General features: G+C 48.2%; 1 pseudogene; it reads left to right on the top strand.

Annotated features, from left to right (window-relative positions):
* LOC135532790 (glutamate receptor-interacting protein 1-like) overlaps window positions 1–20000 on the top strand; it is a 79934-nt pseudogene that overhangs the window by 29555 nt on the left and 30379 nt on the right.

Raw genomic sequence — 20000 nt, 5'->3', positions numbered from 1 at the left:
GAGGAGAATGGAGGGGAGGGAAGGAGAAGGGAGGGGAGGAGAATGGAGGGGAGGGGAGGGAAGGAGAAGGGAGGGGAGGAGAAGGGAGGGGAGGGAAGGAGAAGGGAGGGAAGGAGAATGGAGGGGAGGGAAGGAGAAGGGAGGGAAGGAGAAGGGAGGGAAGGAGAAAGGAGGGGAGGAGAAGGGAGGGGAGGGATGGAGAAGGGAGGGAAGGAGAAAGGAGGGGAGGAGAATGGAGGGGAGGGAAGGAGAAGGGAGGGGAGGGAATGAGAAGTGAGGGGAGGAGAAGTGAGGGGAGGGGAGGGAAGGAGAAGGGAGGGAAGGAGAAGGGGGGGGGGAGAATGGAGGGGAGGGGAGGGAAGGAGAAGGGAGGGGAGGAGAATGGAGGGGAGGGAAGGAGAAGGGAGGGGAGGGGAAGGGAGGGGAGGAGAATGGAGGGGAGGGAAGGAGAAGGGAGGGGAGGAGACGGGAGGGGAGGAGAAGGGAAGGGAGGGGAGGAGAATGGAGGGGAGGGGAGGGAAGGAGAAGGGAGGGGAGGAGAAGGGAGGGGAGGGGAGGAGAAGGAAAAGAAGGAGAGGAGGGGAGGAGAGGGGAGGGAAAGAGGAGAGGAGAGGGGAAAGAGAGCAGAAGGGAGGGAATATAATGGGGAGTAGAGTACATGGGAAGAGAGGAGAGGAAAGGAGAAGAGGGGAAGGAGAGCAGAAGGGAAGGAGAGCAGAGGGGAAGGAGAGCAGAGGGGAAGGAGAGCAGAGGGGAAGGAGAGCAGAGGGGAAGGAGAGCAGAGGGAAGGAGAGCAGAGGGGAAGGAGAGCAGAGGGGAAGGAGAGCAGAGGGGAAGGAGAGCAGAGGGGAAGGAGAGCAGAGGGGAAGGAGAGCAGAGGGGAAGGAGAGCAGAGGGGAAGGAGAGCAGAAGGGAAGGAGAGCAGAAGGGAAGGAGAGCAGAGGGGAAGGAGAGCAGAGGGGAAGGAGAGCAGAGGGGAAGGAGAGCAGAGGGGAAGGAGAGCAGAGGGGAAGGAGAGCAGAAGGGAAGAGATGGGAGGGAGGGGAGTATAAGGGAGGGAAGGAGAGGAGTAGGACTACAGGGAGTATTATGGGTTGGAGAAGAGGGGAGGGAAGTTGTTTACTCAAAACAGATACCCTTCCTCCCTTCCTGTAAGGCACTCAGCCCAACCATACTTTGGGCTGATACACTTTTCATCAACTTTAAAGGCTGCATTTACACAGGCAGTCCAATTCTGAGATTTTTTTCCACTAATTTCTCTTTTGACCAATCACATCAGATCTCTATTTCAGAGCTTATCTGATTATTTTTTTTAAATCAGAATTGGGTTGTCTGTGTAAATGCAACCAAAGGAATGAATGAGACGCCATTTTCACAAGTTGGTTTTGTTAATGGTACAAGCCTGTGGTTTTGTTATTGATATAAGCCTGTGGTTTTGTTAATGGTATAAGCCTGTGGTTTTGTTAATGGTATAAGCCTGTGGTTTTGTTAATGGTATAAGCCTGTGGTTTTGTTAATGGTGTAAGCCTGTGGTTTTGTTAATGGTGTAAGCCTGTGGTTGTGTTAATGGTGTAAGCCTGTGGTTGTGTTAATGATGTAAGCCTGTGGTTTTGTTAATGATGTAAGCCTGTGGTTTTGTTAATGGTGTAAGCCTGTGGTTTTGTTAATGGTGTAAGCCTGTGGTTTTGTTAATGATGTAAGCCTGTGGTTTTGTTAATGATGTAAGCCTGTGGTTTTGTTAATGATGTAAGCCTGTGGTTTTGTTAATGATATAAGCCTGTGGTTTTGTTAATGGTATAAGCCTGTGGTTTTGTTAATGGTATAAGCCTGTGGTTGTGTTAATGGTGTAAGCCTGTGGTTTTGTTAATGATGTAAGCCTGTGGTTTTGTTAATGGTTTAAGCCTGTGGTTTTGTTAATGATAAAATCCTGTGGTCTCATACATCCATCCTTTCTTCCTCTGCTCCTAGCTCCATCCAGTAGGAAACCTGGGGACGCACTCATCATCTCCGACATCAAGAAGGGCAGCGTGGCTCACAGGTAAATACACCAATCAACCTGCTCACAGGTAAATACACCAATCAGCCAATCAACCTGCTCACAGGTAAATACACCAATCAACCTGCTCACAGGTAAATACACCAATCAACCTGCTCACAGGTAAATACACCAATCAACCTGCTCACAGGTAAATACATCAATCAACCTGCTCACAGGTAAATACACCAATCAGCCAATCAACCTGCTCACAGGTAAATACACCAATCAACCAATCAACCTGCTCACAGGTAAATACACCAATCAACCTGCTCACAGGTAAATAAACCATTCAGCCAATCAACCTGCTCACAGGTAAATACACCAATCAACCTGCTCACAGGTAAATACACCAATCAACCTGCTCACAGGTAAATACACCAATCAACCTGCTCACAGGTAAATACACCAATCAACCTGCTCACAGGTAAATACACCAATCAACCTGCTCACAGGTAAATACATCAATCAACCTGCTCACAGGTAAATACACCAATCAACCTGCTCACAGGTAAATACACCAATCAACCTGCTCACAGGTAAATACACCAATCAACCTGCTCACAGGTAAATACATCAATCAACCTGCTCACAGGTAAATACATCAATCAACCTGCTCACAGGTAAATACATCAATCAACCTGCTCACAGGTAAATACACCAATCAACCTGCTCACAGGTAAATACACCAATCAACCTGCTCACAGGTAAATACACCAATCAACCTGCTCACAGGTAAATACACCAATCAACCTGCTCACAGGTAAATACATCAATCAACCTGCTCACAGGTAAATACACCAATCAACCTGCTCACAGGTAAATACACCAATCAACCTGCTCACAGGTAAATACATCAATCAACCTGCTCACAGGTAAATACATCAATCAACCTGCTCACAGGTAAATACATCAATCAACCTGCTCACAGGTAAATACACCAATCAACCTGCTCACAGGTAAATACACCAATCAACCTGCTCACAGGTAAATACACCAATCAACCTGCTCACAGGTAAATACACCAATCAACCTGCTCACAGGTAAATACACCAATCAACCTGCTCACAGGTAAATACATCAATCAACCTGCTCACAGGTAAATACATCAATCAACCTGCTCACAGGTAAATACACCAATCAACCTGCTCACAGGTAAATACATCAATCAACCTGCTCACAGGTAAATACATCAATCAACCTGCTCAGAGGTAAATACATCAATCAACCTGCTCACAGGTAAATACATCAATCAACCTGCTCACAGGTAAATACACCAATCAACCTGCTCACAGGTAAATACACCAATCAACCTGCTCACAGGTAAATACATCAATCAACCTGCTCACAGGTAAATACACCAATCAACCTGCTCACAGGTAAATACACCAATCAACCTGCTCACAGGTAAATACATCAATCAACCTGCTCACAGGTAAATACACCAATCAACCTGCTCACAGGTAAATACATCAATCAACCTGCTCACAGGTAAATACACCAATCAACCTGCTCACAGGTAAATACACCAATCAACCTGCTCACAGGTAAATACACCAATCAACCTGCTCACAGGTAAATACATCAATCAACCTGCTCACAGGTAAATACATCAATCAACCTGCTCAGAGGTAAATACATCAATCAACCTGCTCACAGGTAAATACATCAATCAACCTGCTCACAGGTAAATACATCAATCAACCTGCTCACAGGTAAATACACCAATCAACCTGCTCACAGGTAAATACATCAATCAACCTGCTCACAGGTAAATACACCAATCAACCTGCTCACAGGTAAATACACCAATCAACCTGCTCACAGGTAAATACACCAATCAGCCAATCAACCTGCTCACAGGTAAATACACCAATCAGCCAATCAACCTGCTCACAGGTAAATACACCAATCAGCCAATCAACCTGCTCACAGGTAAATACACCAATCAGCCAATCAACCTGCTCACAGGTAAATACACCAATCAGCCAATCAACCTGCTCACAGGTAAATACACCAATCAACCTGCTCACAGGTAAATACACCAATCAGCCAATCAACCTGCTCACAGGTTAATACACCAATCAGCCAATCAACCTGCTCACAGGTAAATACATCAATCAACCTGCTCACAGGTAAATACACCAATCAGCCAATAAACATGCTCACATGTAAATTATCTGAAAAATACAACATGCAACACATCAAATTTATTGTCTCAGTGTTGCTCTGCACTTTACTACACTATGAATGTTGCTCTGCACACCACTCCACTAAACTACACTATGAATGTTGCTCTCCACACCACTCCACTAAACTACACTATGAATGTTGCTCTGCACACCACTCTACTAAACTACACTATGAATGTTGCTCTCCACACCACTCCACTAAACTACACTATGAATGTTGCTCTCCACACCACTCCACTAAACTACACTATGAATGTTGCTCTGCACACCACTCCACTAAACCACACTATGAATGTTGCTCTCCATACCACTCCACTAAACTACACTATGAATGTTGCTCTGCACACCACTCTACTAAACTACACTATGAATGTTGCTCTCCACACCACTCCACTAAACTACACTATGAATGTTGCTCTCCACACCACTCCACTAAACTACACTATGAATGTTGCTCTGCACACCACTCTACTAAACTACACTATGAATGTTGCTCTCCACACCACTCCACTAAACTACACTATGAATGTTGCTCTGCACACCACTCTACTAAACTACACTATGAATGTTGCTCTCCACACCACTCCACTAAACTACACTATGAATGTTGCTCTGCACACCACTCTACTAAACTACACTATGAATGTTGCTCTCCACACCACTCCACTAAACTACACTATGAATGTTGCTCTGCACACCACTCCACTAAACTACACTATGAATGTTGCTCTGCACACCACTCCACTAAACTACACTATGGCACATAGTCACATATAAATATATGTATTTCTGCAGTATAGTATATTGTTGTTTGATGCAGTGGATATTAATCAGTGGTTTATGACCGGGCTCTGTGGAAGGGTGATGTGACCCTGCATGAGCTCATCTGCATAATTCCAATTCTCTAGATCAATACAGATAATGTATTGTTCAGTGGCCAAGCTCCGTGTTCCGATGTTCAGTGGCCAGGCTCCGTGTTTTCCGATGTTCAGTGGCCAGGCTCCGTGTTCCGATGTTCAGTGGCCAGGCTCCGTGTTCCGATGGTCAGTGGCCAGGCTCCGTGTTCCGATGTTCAGTGGCCAGGCTCCCTGCTCCGTGTTCCGATGTTCAGTGGCCAGGCTTCCTGCTCCGTGTACCGATGTTCTGTGTCCAGGCTCCGTGTCCCGATGTTCAGTGGCCAGGCTCCGTGTTCCGATGTTCAGTGGCCAGGCTCCGTGTTCCGATGTTCAGTGGCCAGGCTCCGTGTTCCGATGTTCAGTGGCCAGGCTCCGTGTTCCGATGTTCAGTGGCCAGGCTCCGTGTTCCGATGTTCAGTGGCCAGGCTCCGTGTGCCGATGTTCAGTGGCCAGGCTCCGTGTTCCGATGTTCAGTTGCCAGGCTCTGTGTTCCGTGTTCCGATGTTCAGTGGCCAGGCTCCCAGCTCCGTGTTCCGATGTTCAGTGGCCAGGCTCCGTGTTCCGATGTTCAGTGGCCAGGCTCCGTGTTCCGATGTTCAGTGGCCAGGCTCCGTGTTCCGATGTTCAGTGGCCAGGCTCCGTGTTCCGATGTTCAGTGGCAAGGCTCCGTGTTCCGATGTTCAGTGGCCAGGCTCTGTGTTCCGATATTCCGATGTTCAGTGGCCAGGCTCTGTGTTCCGATGTTCAGTGGCCAGGCTCCGTGTTCCGATGTTCAGTGGCCAGGCTCTGTGTTCCGATATTCCGATGTTCAGCGGCCAGGCTCTGTGTTCCGATGTTCAGTGGCCAGGCTCCGTGTTCCGATGTTCAGTGGCCAGGCTCCGTGTTCCGATGTTCAGTGGCCAGGCTCCGTGTTCCGATGTTCAGTGGCCAGGCTCCGTGTTCCGATGTTCAGTGGCCAGGCTCCGTGTTCCGATGTTCAGTGGCCAGGCTCCGTGTTCCGATGTTCAGTGGCCAGGCTCCGTGTTCCGATGTTCAGTGGCCAGGCTCCGTGTTCCGATGTTCAGTGGCCAGGCTCCGTGTTCCGATGTTCAGTGGCCAGGCTCCGTGTTCCGATGTTCAGTGGCAAGGCTCCATGTTCCGATGTTCAGTGGCCAGGCTCTGTGTTCCGATATTCCGATGTTCAGTGGCCAGGCTCCGTGTTCCGATGTTCAGTGGCCAGGCTCCGTGTTCCGATGTTCAGTGGCCAGGCTCCGTGTTCCGATATTCCGATGTTCAGTGGCCAGGCTCCGTGTTCCGATGTTCAGTGGCCAGGCTCCGTGTTCCGATGTTCAGTGGCCAGGCTCCGTGTTCCGATGTTCAGTGGCCAGGCTCCGTGTTCCGATGTTCAGTGGCCAGGCTCCGTGTTCCGATGTTCAATGGCCAGGCTCCGTGTTCCGATGTTCAGTGGCCAGGCTCCGTGTTCCGATGTTCAGTGGCCAGGCTCCGTGTTCCGATGTTCAGTGGCCAGGCTCCGTGTTCCGATATTCCGATGTTCAGTGGCCAGGCTCCGTGTTCCGATATTCCGATGTTCAGTGGCCAGGCTCCGTGTTCCGATATTCCGATGTTCAGTGGCCAGGCTCCGTGTTCCGATATTCCGATGTTCAGTGGCCAGGCTCCGTGTTCCGATATTCCGATGTTCAGTGGCCAGGCTCCCTGCTCTGTGGTACGACCCCCAGGGGGCCATTACCCCACATAATAAAAAACATCATGAGACGTCACACACACAAGGACACACGTATAAACTGTGATTGAACCTCTCAACTGAAGTGGGCCAGCTTGACGAGTCGCTAGCTAACTAACGGATGTTGTCATCTCGTTGTGGGAAGCAGCGGACAAGGTTCTTCAATGAAATCCCCCAAAGTGGAAACGGCTGTTCACGACTTTGCACAGAGAGAGGGAATTCTCAGCTGGGGGGAGGGGTAGAGGGATAGAGGGGTAGCAGTCGCTACAAGTTGTGTGGAGAACACAAATACACACACACACACACACACAACCTACAGACAGAGATGTAGTTTTAAACCCCTCCTCCTTCTGCAGTAACTGGGCTGGGTGTTCTCCGTGTTTACATCCAGACCCGTTACCAAGGCGACGCTGCATTCTGTTTACCACCAGGGCTCTAACTAATTAACCCACATTCTGTCTCTGCCCTCGTTTTGCCAGGCCTTACGCAACCAACACATATGTTTACCTTGGGCTGTGGCCCAATTGGCACCTATTCCCTATGGGCCCTGGTCAAAACTAGGACACTATATAGAGAATAGGGTTCCATTTGGGATGCAGGTCTGGTAATTATGCTGAGAGGAAGATGAGAGGAATTGGGTTATGCACTAATCAGTGATTATGATTCTCTCCCCAAAGCAACCTGTCCTGTTATATCTAGGTATTAGTTACCCCTGTCAAGGAGACAGAGGAGAGGCACCCAGTCCTGTTATATCTAGGTATTAGTTACCCCTGTCAAGGAGACAGAGGAGAGGCACCCAGTCCTGTTCTATCTAGGTATTAGTTACCCCTGTCAGGGAGACAGAGGAGAGGCACCCAGTCCTGTTACATCTAGGTATTAGTTACCCCTGTCAGGGAGACAGAGGAGAGGCACCCAGTCCTGTTATATCTAGGTATTAGTTACCCCTGTCAAGGAGACAGAGGAGAGGCACCCAGTCCTGTTATATCTAGGTATTAGTTACCCCTGTCAAGGAGCCAGAGGAGAGGCACCCAGTCCTGTTATATCTAGGTATTAGTTACCCCTGTCAAGGAGACAGAGGAGAGGCACCCAGTCCTGTTATATCTAGGTATTAGTTACCCCTGTCAAGGAGACAGAGGAGAGGCACCCTGTCCTGTTATATCTAGGTATTAGTTACCCCTGTCAGGGAGACAGAGGAGAGGCACCCAGTCTTGTTATATCTAGGTATTAGTTACCCCTGTCAAGGAGACAGAGGAGAGGCACCCTGTCCTGTTATATCTAGGTATTAGTTACCCCTGTCAAGGAGACAGAGGAGAGGCACCCAGTCCTGTTATATCTAGGTATTAGTTAACCCTGTCAGGGAGACAGAGGAGAGGCACCCAGTCCTGTTATATCTAGGTATTAGTTACCCCTGTCAAGGAGACAGAGGAGAGGCACCCAGTCCTGTTATATCTAGGTATTAGTTACCCCTGTCAGGGAGACAGAGGAGAGGCACCCAGTCCTGTTATATCTAGGTATTAGTTACCCCTGTCAAGGAGACAGAGGAGAGGCACCCAGTCCTGTTATATCTAGGTATTAGTTACCCCTGTCAGGGAGACAGAGGAGAGGCACCCTGTCCTGTTATATCTAGGTATTAGTTACCCCTGTCAGGGAGACAGAGGAGAGGCACCCAGTCTTGTTATATCTAGGTATTAGTTACCCCTGTCAAGGAGACAGAGGAGAGGCACCCTGTCCTGTTATATCTAGGTATTAGTTACCCCTGTCAAGGAGACAGAGGAGAGGCACCCAGTCCTGTTATATCTAGGTATTAGTTACCCCTGTCAGGGAGACAGAGGAGAGGCACCCTGTCCTGTTATATCTAGGTATTAGTTACCCCTGTCAGGGAGACAGAGGAGAGGCACCCAGTCTTGTTATATCTAGGTATTAGTTACCCCTGTCAAGGAGACAGAGGAGAGGCACCCAGTCCTGTTCTATCTAGGTATTAGTTACCCCTGTCAAGGAGACAGAGGAGAGGCACCCAGTCTTGTTATATCTAGGTATTAGTTACCCCTGTCAAGGAGGCAGAGGAGAGGCACCCAGTCCTGTTCTATCTAGGTATTAGTTACCCCTGTCAGGGAGACAGAGGAGAGGCACCCAGTCCTGTTCTATCTAGGTATTAGTTACCCCTGTCAGGGAGACAGAGGAGAGGCACCCTGTCCTGTTATATCTAGGTATTAGTTACCCCTGTCAAGGAGACAGAGGAGAGGCACCCAGTCCTGTTCTATCTAGGTATTAGTTACCCCTGTCAAGGAGGCAGAGGAGAGGCACCCAGTCCTGTTCTATCTAGGTATTAGTTACCCCTGTCAAGGAGACAGAGACAAGGCACCCAGTCCTGTTCTATCTAGGTATTAGTTACCCCTGTCAAGGAGACAGAGCTATCTAGGTATTAGTTACCCCTGTCAAGGAGCAGAGGAGAGGCACCCAGTCCTGTTCTATCTAGGTATTAGTTACCCCTGTCAGGGAGACAGAGGAGAGGCACCCAGTCCTGTTATATCTAGGTATTAGTTACCCCTGTCAAGGAGCAGAGGAGAGGCACCCAGTCCTGTTCTATCTAGGTATTAGTTACCCCTGTCAGGGAGACAGAGGAGAGGCACCCAGTCCTGTTATATCTAGGTATTAGTTACCCCTGTCAGGGAGACAGAGGAGAGGCACCCAGTCCTGTTATATCTAGGTATTAGTTACCCCTGTCAAGGAGACAGAGGAGAGGCACCCTGTCCTGTTATATCTAGGTATTAGTTACCCCTGTCAGGGAGACAGAGGAGAGGCACCCTGTCCTGTTATATCTAGGTATTAGTTACCCCTGTCAGGGAGACAGAGACAAGGCACCCAGTCCTGTTCTATCTAGGTATTAGTTACCCCTGTCAGGGAGACAGAGGAGAGGCACCCAGTCCTGTTATATCTAGGTATTAGTTACCCCTGTCAAGGAGGCAGAGCTAACTAGGTATTAGTTACCCCTGTCAAGGAGACAGAGCTAACTAGGTATTAGTTACCCCTGTCAAGGAGGCAGAGCTATCTAGGTATTAGTTACCCCTGTCAAGGAGGCAGAGCTATCTAGGTATTAGTTACCCCTGTCAGGGAGACAGAGGAGAGGCACCCAGTCCTGTTATATCTAGGTATTAGTTACCCCTGTCAGGGAGACAGAGGAGAGGCACCCAGTCCTGTTATATCTAGGTATTAGTTACCCCTGTCAGGGAGACAGAGACAAGGCACCCAGTCCTGTTATATCTAGGTATTAGTTACCCCTGTCAAGGAGACAGAGGAAAGGCACTGGGGAGTTATGATGTGATTCTAGTTTATATTCTGCTGCTCTATTAGAGGAGGTACGTTAATAAACATCCTATGCTCTTGTACTAGGGTATTTACCGTAACGATGACCTGTCTTTCAGGTAAATTGGGCAGGTGTTGTCCCTTATACCTTTCAGGATTTAGTCATTTTGGACATTAGTAAAAAATAAAAAATAAAAAAAATAAAAAACAGAGATTATTGGTCATTTTAATAATGACTTTCTTTCTCTGGATTACATTGGAATATAAAATGTTGTTCCAGAATGAGGAATGAGGACAACTGAACAGTATTCTGTATTCTGCCTCTGTGTTGTCATGGTGAAGGGAGGGAAGTGTTGTCATGGTGAAGGGAGGGAAGGGAGTAAACTGATGACTGCTTGCACTGCATTCCAAATGGCACCCTATTCCCTATGTAGTGCACTATGTTCCCTGTCAACAGGTCTCTTTGAGTATCATTTCATCAGCGTGTCTCTGTCAGGCCTCCTGTCAACAGGTCTCTGTGAGTCTCATTTCAGTAGCTTGTCTCTGTCAGGCCTCCTGTCAACGGGTCTCTGTGAGTCTCATTTCATCAGCGTGTCTCTGTCAGGCCTCCTGTCAACAGGTCTCTGTGAGTCTCATTTCAGTAGCTTGTCTCTGTCAGGCCTCCTGTCAACGGGTCTCTGTGAGTCTCATTTCATCAGCGTGTCTCTGTCAGGCCTCCTGTCAACAGGTCTCTGTGAGTCTCATTTCATCAGCGTGTCTCTGTCAGGCCTCGTGTCAACAGGTCTCTGTGAGTCTCATTTCAGTAGCGTGTCTCTGTCAGGCCTCCTGTCAACGGGTCTCTGTGAGTCTCATTTCATCAGCGTGTCTCTGTCAGGCCTCCTGTCAACAGGTCTCTGTGAGTCCCATTTCAGTAGCTTGTCTCTGTCAGGCCTCCTGTCAACGGGTCTCTGTGAGTCTCATTTCATCAGCGTGTCTCTGTCAGGCCTCCTGTCAACAGGTCTCTGTGAGTCTCATTTCAGTAGCTTGTCTCTGTCAGGCCTCGTGTCAACAGGTCTCTGTGAGTCTCATTTCATCAGCGTGTCTCTGTCAGGCCTCCTGTCAACAGGTCTCTGTGAGTCTCATTTCAGTAGCTTGTCTCCATCAGGCCTCCTGCTAACATAACTCTGTTTGAGTCTCTGACAGAGTTAAACATGCATTACATCTGCGTATCTGTCTATGGGGGGGGGGGGTTCTGGATTAGGATTCTGTCTGTGTGTTGGTGATAACTATGACTGTGTATAGTATGTGGACGCATGATGAGTAATGGATGTTTCCACACGACATCAATTCAGATCAGTGTTTATGTTGTGAAAGAACAGCATGTGAGCAACACTGAACTGATGTTGTAGCCAGTCTTATCAACTGACCACATTTACACATAGAATAGTACACACTGTAGAATATAGGACTGAAGACAGTCCTGGTCACCTCCAAACCCTGGTCTGTGTGTTCCTCTCCCCAGGACTGGGACTATGGAGCTGGGGGACAAGCTGCTGGTCACCTCTAAACCCTGGTCTATGTGTTCCTCTCCCCAGGACTGGGACTCTGGAGCAGGGAGACAAGCTGCTGGTCACCTCTAAACCCTGGTCTGTGTGTTCCTCTCCCCAGGACTGGGACTCTGGAGCTGGGGGACAAGCTGCTGGTCACCTCTAAACCCTGGTCTGTGTGTTCCTCTCCCCAGGACTGGGACTCTGGAGCTGGGGGACAAGCTGCTGGTCACCTCTAAACCCTGGTCTGTGTGTTCCTCTCCCCAGGACTGGGACTCTGGAGCTGGGGGACAAGCTGCTGGTCACCTCTAAACCCTGGTCTGTGTGTTCCTCTCCCCAGGACTGGGACTCTGGAGCTGGGGGACAAGCTGCTGGTCACCTCTAAACCCTGGTCTGTGTGTTCCTCTCCCCAGGACTGGGACTCTGGAGCTGGGGGACAAGCTGCTGGTCACCTCTAAACCCTGGTCTGTGTGTTCCTCTCCCCAGGACTGGGACTCTGGAGCAGGGGGACAAGCTGCTGGTCACCTCTAAACCCTGGTCTGTGTGTTCCTCTCCCCAGGACTGGGACTATGGAGCTGGGGGACAAGCTGCTGGTCACCTCTAAACCCTGGTCTATGTGTTCCTCTCCCCAGGACTGGGACTCTGGAGCTGGGGGACAAGCTGCTGGTCACCTCTAAACCCTGGTCTGTGTGTTCCTCTCCCCAGGACTGGGACTCTGGAGCTGGGGGACAAGCTGCTGGTCACCTCTAAACCCTGGTCTGTGTGTTCCTCTCCCCAGGACTGGGACTCTGGAGCTGGGGGACAAGCTGCTGGTCACCTCTAAACCCTGGTCTGTGTGTTCCTCTCCCCAGGACTGGGACTCTGGAGCTGGGGGACAAGCTGCTGGCCATCGATAACATCCGTCTGGACAACTGCTCCATGGAAGACGCTGTTCAGATTCTCCAGCAGTGTGAAGAACTGGTCAAGCTCAAGATCCGCAAGGACGAGGACAACTCAGGTAGTGCGTACACACTGGACACACACACACACACACACTGTTAGTGAAAACCACTCTACCAAACTCTTTGCTAGTCAAAACCACTGACCCAACCTCTCTGTTAGTCAAAACCACTGACCCAACCTCTCTGTTAGTCAAAACCACTGACCCAACCTCTCTGTTAGTCAAAACCAGTGAACCAACCTCTCTGTTAGTCAAAACGACTGTACCAACCTCTCTGTTAGTCAAAACCACTGTACCAACCTCTCTGTTAGTCAAAACCACTGTACCAACCTCTCTGTTAGTCAAAACGACTGTACCAACCTCTCTGTTAGTCAAAACCACTATACCAACCTCTCTGTTAGTCAAAACCACTATACCAACCTCTCTGCTAGTCAAAACCACTGACCCAACCTCTCTGCTAGTCAAAACCACTGACCCAACCTCTCTGCTAGTCAAAACCACTGACCCAACCTCTCTGCTAGTCAAAACCACTGACCCAACCTCTCTGCTAGTCAAAACCACTGACCCAACCTCTCTGCTAGTCAAAACCACTGACCCAACCTCTCTGCTAGTCAAAACCACTGACCCAACCTCTCTGCTAGTCAAAACCACTGACCCAACCTCTCTGCTAGTCAAAACCACTGACCCAACCTCTCTGCTAGTCAAAACCACTGACCCAACCTCTCTGCTAGTCAAAACCACTGACCCAACCTCTCTGCTAGTCAAAACCACTGACCCAACCTCTCTGCTAGTCAAAACCACTGACCCAACCTCTCTGCTAGTCAAAACCACTGACCCAACCTCTCTGCTAGTCAAAACCACTGACCCAACCTCTCTGCTAGTGAAAAACACTGAATCAACCTCTTCCTTAGTCGGTTAGTCATTATCAATACACATGTTCCTTCTATTTCCAGGAAATTGAATTACATTAATCATTTATCAAAAATAGCGACAGAAATAAATAAAAAAAATTCAGCTTCAATTGCGAGACGTATTCAATGATTCATTCCTCCCAGTCTCACTGACTGGATGATGGAGTTGATGTCTGACAGAACAGCACATGGTTGATTCATTCCTCCCAGTCTCACTGACTGGATGATGGAGTTGATGTCTGACAGAACAGCACATGGTTGATTCATTCCTCCCAGTCTCACTGACTGGATGATGGAGTTGATGTCTGACAGAACAGCACATGGTTGATTCATTCCTCCCAGTCCCACTGACTGGATGATGGAGTTGATGTCTGACAGAACAGCACATGGTTGATTCATTCCTCCCAGTCTCACTGACTGGATGATGGAGTTGATGTCTGACAGAACAGCACATGGTTGATTCATTCCTCCCAGTCCCACTGACTGGATGATGGAGTTGATGTCTGACAGAACAGCACATGGTTGATTCATTCCTCCCAGTCTCACTGACTGAATGATGGAGTTGATGTCTGACAGAACAGCACATGGTTGATTCATTCCTCCCAGTCTCACTGACTGGATGATGGAGTTGATGTCTGACAGAACAGCACATGGTTGATTCATTCCTCCCAGTCTCACTGACTGGATGATGGAGTTGATGTCTGACAGAACAGCACATGGTTGATTCATTCCTCCCAGTCTCACTGACTGGATGATGGAGTTGATGTCTGACAGAACAGCACATGGTTGATTCATTCCTCCCAGTCTCACTGACTGGATGATGGAGTTGATGTCTGACAGAACAGCACATGGTTGATTCATTCCTCCCAGTCTCACTGACTGAATGATGGAGTTGATGTCTGACAGAACAGCACATGGTTGATTCATTCCTCCCAGTCTCACTGACTGGATGATGGAGTTGATATGTCCGACAGAACAGCACATGGTTGATTCATTCCTCCCAGTCTCACTGACTGGATGATGGAGTTGATGTCTGACAGAACAGCACATGGTTGATTCATTCCTCCCAGTCTCACTGACTGGATGATGGAGTTGATGTCTGACAGAACAGCACATGGTTGATTCATTCCTCCCAGTCCCACTGACTGGATGATGGAGTTGATGTCTGACAGAACAGCACATGGTTGATTCATTCCTCCCAGTCTCACTGACTGGATGATGGAGTTGATGAAGTCAGTATGATGTCTGACAGAACAGAACATGGAGACAGAGCCAAGCCCCTATGGGCTTGACTGGTACTAATTAAAAATGAGTAGAATTTTTTATGTAGAATTAGAACTACAACAGAATGTTTTGGTTAAAACACAGGCAGCCCAAATCTCTTTTTTTTTCTCCCTTCTCACTAATTTATCTTTTGACCAATCAGATCGGAGCTGAAAAATAATTGAATGTGAAAAGATGTGATGGGATTGGTCAAAAGACGGACCTTCCAAAAGAATTGTGCTTCCTGTGTAAACCCAGGCCACTGGAGATAACACAGTCCTTCTCACCACTCTGTTTCCTGAAAGAGTTCTCTCCCTTCAACTAGTGCAATGCAGCAGGAGACCCCACGGCCAATCATCACAGAGCTACTACTCTGTACGCATATTAGGCTTAGATTACTTTAATTGGAACAAATGAAACGCTTTGTTTGTTCAATCAGACCATTTAACAACCAACGCGTCCCCCCCGAGGACGTGATGAACCAATCGGCTCACAGAGTGGGGGGGGGTTCAAACTGACATCAGGCCTCCATGTTTACTGATTCATCTGTTTCCATGTCTCTCAAATGGCCCCCTGTTCCCTTTAGAGGGGCCCTATAGGCCCTGGTCAAAAGTAGTGCACTAGAAAGGGGAAAAGGGGGGTGTAATTTGGGATGCGCCCTATGTGTCTAGTGTCTGTTTGGTTCCGTTAATTATTTGTTTGAACGAGGAACTAAATATTTCTAATTGAAGTTGTAATGAAACAGAGATAATCAGGTTCCTTCACTGTTATTACTAATGTAGTCAGAGTGTTTAAACAACACACACACACACACACACACACACACACACACACACTCGAAGAGCTTCCCATATTAATGTGTATCTGTCACTTTAGCTTTAGCTACGCGTCTCCTCCTGGCTCCTCCCACCACCCATAGTCACTGGGAGGAGAGTCAAGGGTTTCTCCTCCTGGCTCCTCCCACCACCCATAGTCACTGGGAGGAGAGTCAAGGGTTTCTCCTCCTGGCTCCTCCCACCACCCATAGTCACTGGGAGGAGAGTTAAGGGTTTCTCCTCCTGGCTCCTCCCACCACCCATAGTCACTGGGAGGAGAGTTAAGGGTTTCTCCTCCTGGCTCCTCCCACCACCCATAGTCACTGGGACGAGAGTTAAGGGTTTCTCCTCTGGCTCCTCCCACCACCCATAGTCACTGGGAGGAGAGTTAAGCGTTTCTCCTCTGGCTCCTCCCACCACCCATAGTCACTGGGACGAGAGTTAAGCGTTTCTCCTCTGGCTCCTCCCACCACCCATAGTCACTGGGAGGAGAGTTAAGGGTTTCTCCTCCTGGCTCCTCCCACCACCCATAGTCACTGGGAGGAGAGTTAAGGGTTTCTCCTCTGGCTCCTCCCACCACCCATAGTCACTGGGAGGAGAGTTAAGGGTTTCTCCTCTGGCTCCTCCCACCACCCATAGTCACTGGGAGGAGAGTTAAGGGTTTCTCCTCTGGCTCCTCCCACCACCCATAGTCACTGGGAGGAGAGTTAAGGGTTTCTCCTCTGGCTCCTCCCACCACCCATAGTCACTGGGAGGAGAGTTAAGGGTTTCTCCTCCTGGCTCCTCCCACCACCCATAGTCACTGGGAGGAGAGTTAAGGGTTTCTCCTCTGGCTCCTCCCACCACCCATAGTCACTGGGAGGAGAGTTAAGGGTTTCTCCTCTGGCTCCTCCCACCACCCATAGTCACTGGGAGGAGAGTTAAGGGTTTCTCCTCTGGCTCCTCCCACCACCCATAGTCACTGGGAGGAGAGTTAAGGGTTTCTCCTCTGGCTCCTCCCACCACCCATAGTCACTGGGAGGAGAGTTTCTCCTCTGGCTCCTCCCACCACCCATAGTCACTGGGAGGAGAGTTAAGCGTTCTCCTCTGGCTCCTCCCACCACCCATAGTCACTGGGAGGAGAGTTAAGGGTTTCTCCTCCTGGCTCCTCCCACCACCCATGGTCACTGGGACGAGAGTTAAGCGTTTCTCCTCTGGCTCCTCCCACCACCCATAGTCACTGGGAGCAGAGTTAAGCGTTTCTCCTCTGGCTCCCTTCATTCCAGGCTTGGCCGGTGTAGGCCGTCATTGTGAAACAGAATTTATTCTTAAACTAACTTTCCTAGTTAAATAAATGTTAAATTAAAAATACAAATTAAATCCTACTAAATCATAATGAATAAGAGATCAGATCCTGGTTCAGCACTCGCACTCTGAGATGCTTTGAGGAAACAGCCCTGGTCAGCTTTCAACAGGGGAAACATCTTCGTGTGTTATATTAACCAATATTCAACTCTCCAAGTAGTTAAACCAAGTAGGGATTGTAGATTTGTTCTACTTTATTCAGACGCTCAGTCGGTTCTTGTTCCTCAAAGAGTCTCCAGCTCTCAGCAGCTGCCCTGATCTGATCTGAATGTGTGAGGAAACTGTAGCGAAGACCCTCTGAGTTTCAAATGAGCAGGGCTTCTCTTTTAACGCTCCTGGTCTGATGGAGAGGAACTCGCGGCTGGGCTACAGTCCGTCTGAAGTGGGATGCCCTCTCAACACGGAGAGATAGTTCTCCACTCCCTCTCTCTCTCTAAGTCCTCTCTCTCTCTCTAGGTCCTCCCTCTCTCTCTAAGTCCTCTCTCTCTCTAGGTCCTCTCTCTCTCTAGGTCCCCTCTCTCTAAGTCCTCCCTCTCTCTCTAAGTCCTCTCTCTCTCTAAGTCCTCTCTCTCTCTAGGTCCTCTCTCTCTCTCTAGGTCCTCTCTCTCTAGGTCATCTCTCTCTCTCTAGGTCCTCTCTCTCTCTCTAGGTCCTCTCTCTCTCTCTAGGTCCTCTCTCTCTAGGTCCTCTCTCTCTCTCTAGGTCCTCTCTCTCTCTAGGTCCTCTCTCTCTCTAGGTCCTCGCTCTCTCTAGGTCCTCGCTCTCTCTAGGTCATCTCTCTCTCTCTCTAGGTCCTCTCTCTCTCTCTAGGTCATCTCTCTCTAGGTCCTCTCTCTAAGTCCTCTCTCTCTCTAGGTCCTCTCTCTCTCAAGGTCCTCTCTATCGAGGTCCTCTCTCTCTCTCAAGGTCCTCTCTATCGAGGTCCTCTCTCTCTCTAAGTCCTCTCTATCTAGGTCCTCTCTCTAAGTCCTCTCTCTCTCTAGGTCCTCTCTCTCTAAGTCCTCTCTATCTAGGTCCTCTCTCTCTAGGTCCTCTCTCTCTCTAGGTCATCTCTCTCTCTAGGTCCTCTCTATCTAGGTCCTCTCTCTCTCTCTAGGTCCTCTCTCTCTCTAGGTCATCTCTCTCTCTCTAGGTCCTCGCTCTCTCTCTAAGTCCTCTCTATCTAGGTCCTCTCTCTCTAGGTCCTCTCTCTCTAGGTCCTCTCTCTCTCTCTCTAGGTCCTCTCTCTCTCTCTAGGTCATCTCTCTCTCTCTAGGTCATCTCTCTCTCTCTAGGTCCTCTCTCTCTCTAGGTCCTCTCTCTCTCTCTGGATCCTCCCTCTCTCTCTCTATTCCTTCCTCTCGCTCTCTAGGTCCTCTCTCTCTCTCTCCAATTTGTAAGTCGCTCTGGATAAGAGCGTCTGCTAAATGACTTAAATGCAAATGTAAATGTCTCTAGGTCCTCCCTCTCTCTCTCTATGTCCTCTCTCTCTCTAGGTCCCCTCTCTCTCTTTTGGTCCTCTCACAATCTCTAGGTCCTCCCTGTCCTAGCTCTACACTGTTATCTCGCTCCACGCTGTTATCTCGCTCCACGCTGTTATCTAGCTCCACACTGTTATGTAGCTCTACACTGTTATCTAGCTCTACCCTGTTATCTAGCTCAACACTGTTATCTAGCTCTACACGGTTATCTAGCTCTACACTGTTATCTAGCTCTACACTGTTATCTAGCTTTACACTGTTATCTAGCTCTGCACTGTTATCTAACTCTACATTGTTATCTAGCTCTACCCTATTATCTAGCTCTACACTGTTATCTAGCTCTACACTGTTATCTAGCTCTACCCTGTTATCTAGCTCTACACTGTTATCTAGCTCTACACGTTTATCTAGCTCTACACTGTTATCTAGCTCTACACGGTTATCTAGCTCTACCCTGTTATCTGGCTCTACACTGTTATCTAGCTCTACACTGTTATCTAGCTCTACCCTGTTATCTAGCTCTACACTGTTATCTAGCTCTACACGGTTATCTAGCTCTACACGGTTATCTAGCTCTACACTGTTATCTAGCTCTACACTGTTATCTAGCTCTACCCTGTTATCTGGCTCTACACTTATCTAGCTCTACACTGTTATCTAGCTCTACCCTGTTATCTAGCTCTACACTGTTATCTAGCTCTACACTGTTATCTAGCTCTAAACTGTTATCTAGCTCTACACTGTTATCTAGCTCTACACTGTTATCTAGCTCTAAACTGTTATCTAGCTCTAAACTGTTATCTAGCTCTACACTGTTATCTAGCTCTACCCTGTTATCTAGCTCTAAACTGTTATCTAGCTCTACACTGTTATCTAGCTCTACCCTGTTATCTAGCTCTACACTGTTATCTAGCTCTACACTGTTATCTAGCTCTAAACTGTTATCTAGCTCTACACTGTTATCTAGCTCTACACTGTTATCTAGCTCTACACTGTTATCTAGCTCTAAACTGTTATCTAGCTCTAAACTGTTATCTAGCTCTACACTGTTATCTAGCTCTACCCTGTTATCTAGCTCTAAACTGTTATCTAGCTCTACACTTATCTAGCTCTACCCTGTTATCTAGCTCTACACTGTTATCTAGCTCTACACTGTTATCTAGCTCTAAACTGTTATCTAGCTCTACACTGTTATCTAGCTCTACCCTGTTATCTAGCTCCATGCTTTCGTACAGCGAGCTCCAAAAGAGCTCATTGTTGTTGTTCTGGCTCTGTTCTCCAGCACTTTGTATTTGAAATGATACAATGACTATGAGTTTGAATGAGTTTTTCACTCATCATTATTTCGAGATTCATTTTCAAGACGGTCCGTAACCATGGTAACGTCCACATGAATTTAGACGTGTTTAGAAACATATTCTATTCTTATTTACAATTAAAAGTAACTCCGAAATCACACGATACATTATTTAACGTTCATTTCTATTGGGCACAAAATAATCTGAAACACAACCAAAACAAACAGGAAATGCATCCAACCACTTTGAGGCACAAGCTTGATGTTGTCATTGCTATGGATACGGGACTAAATACTT

This window comes from Oncorhynchus masou, unplaced genomic scaffold (assembly GCF_036934945.1).
Source record: "Oncorhynchus masou masou isolate Uvic2021 unplaced genomic scaffold, UVic_Omas_1.1 unplaced_scaffold_2028, whole genome shotgun sequence".
Taxonomy (NCBI): Eukaryota; Metazoa; Chordata; class Actinopteri; order Salmoniformes; family Salmonidae; genus Oncorhynchus; species Oncorhynchus masou.
This window is presented reverse-complemented; position numbering and strand designations above follow the sequence as displayed.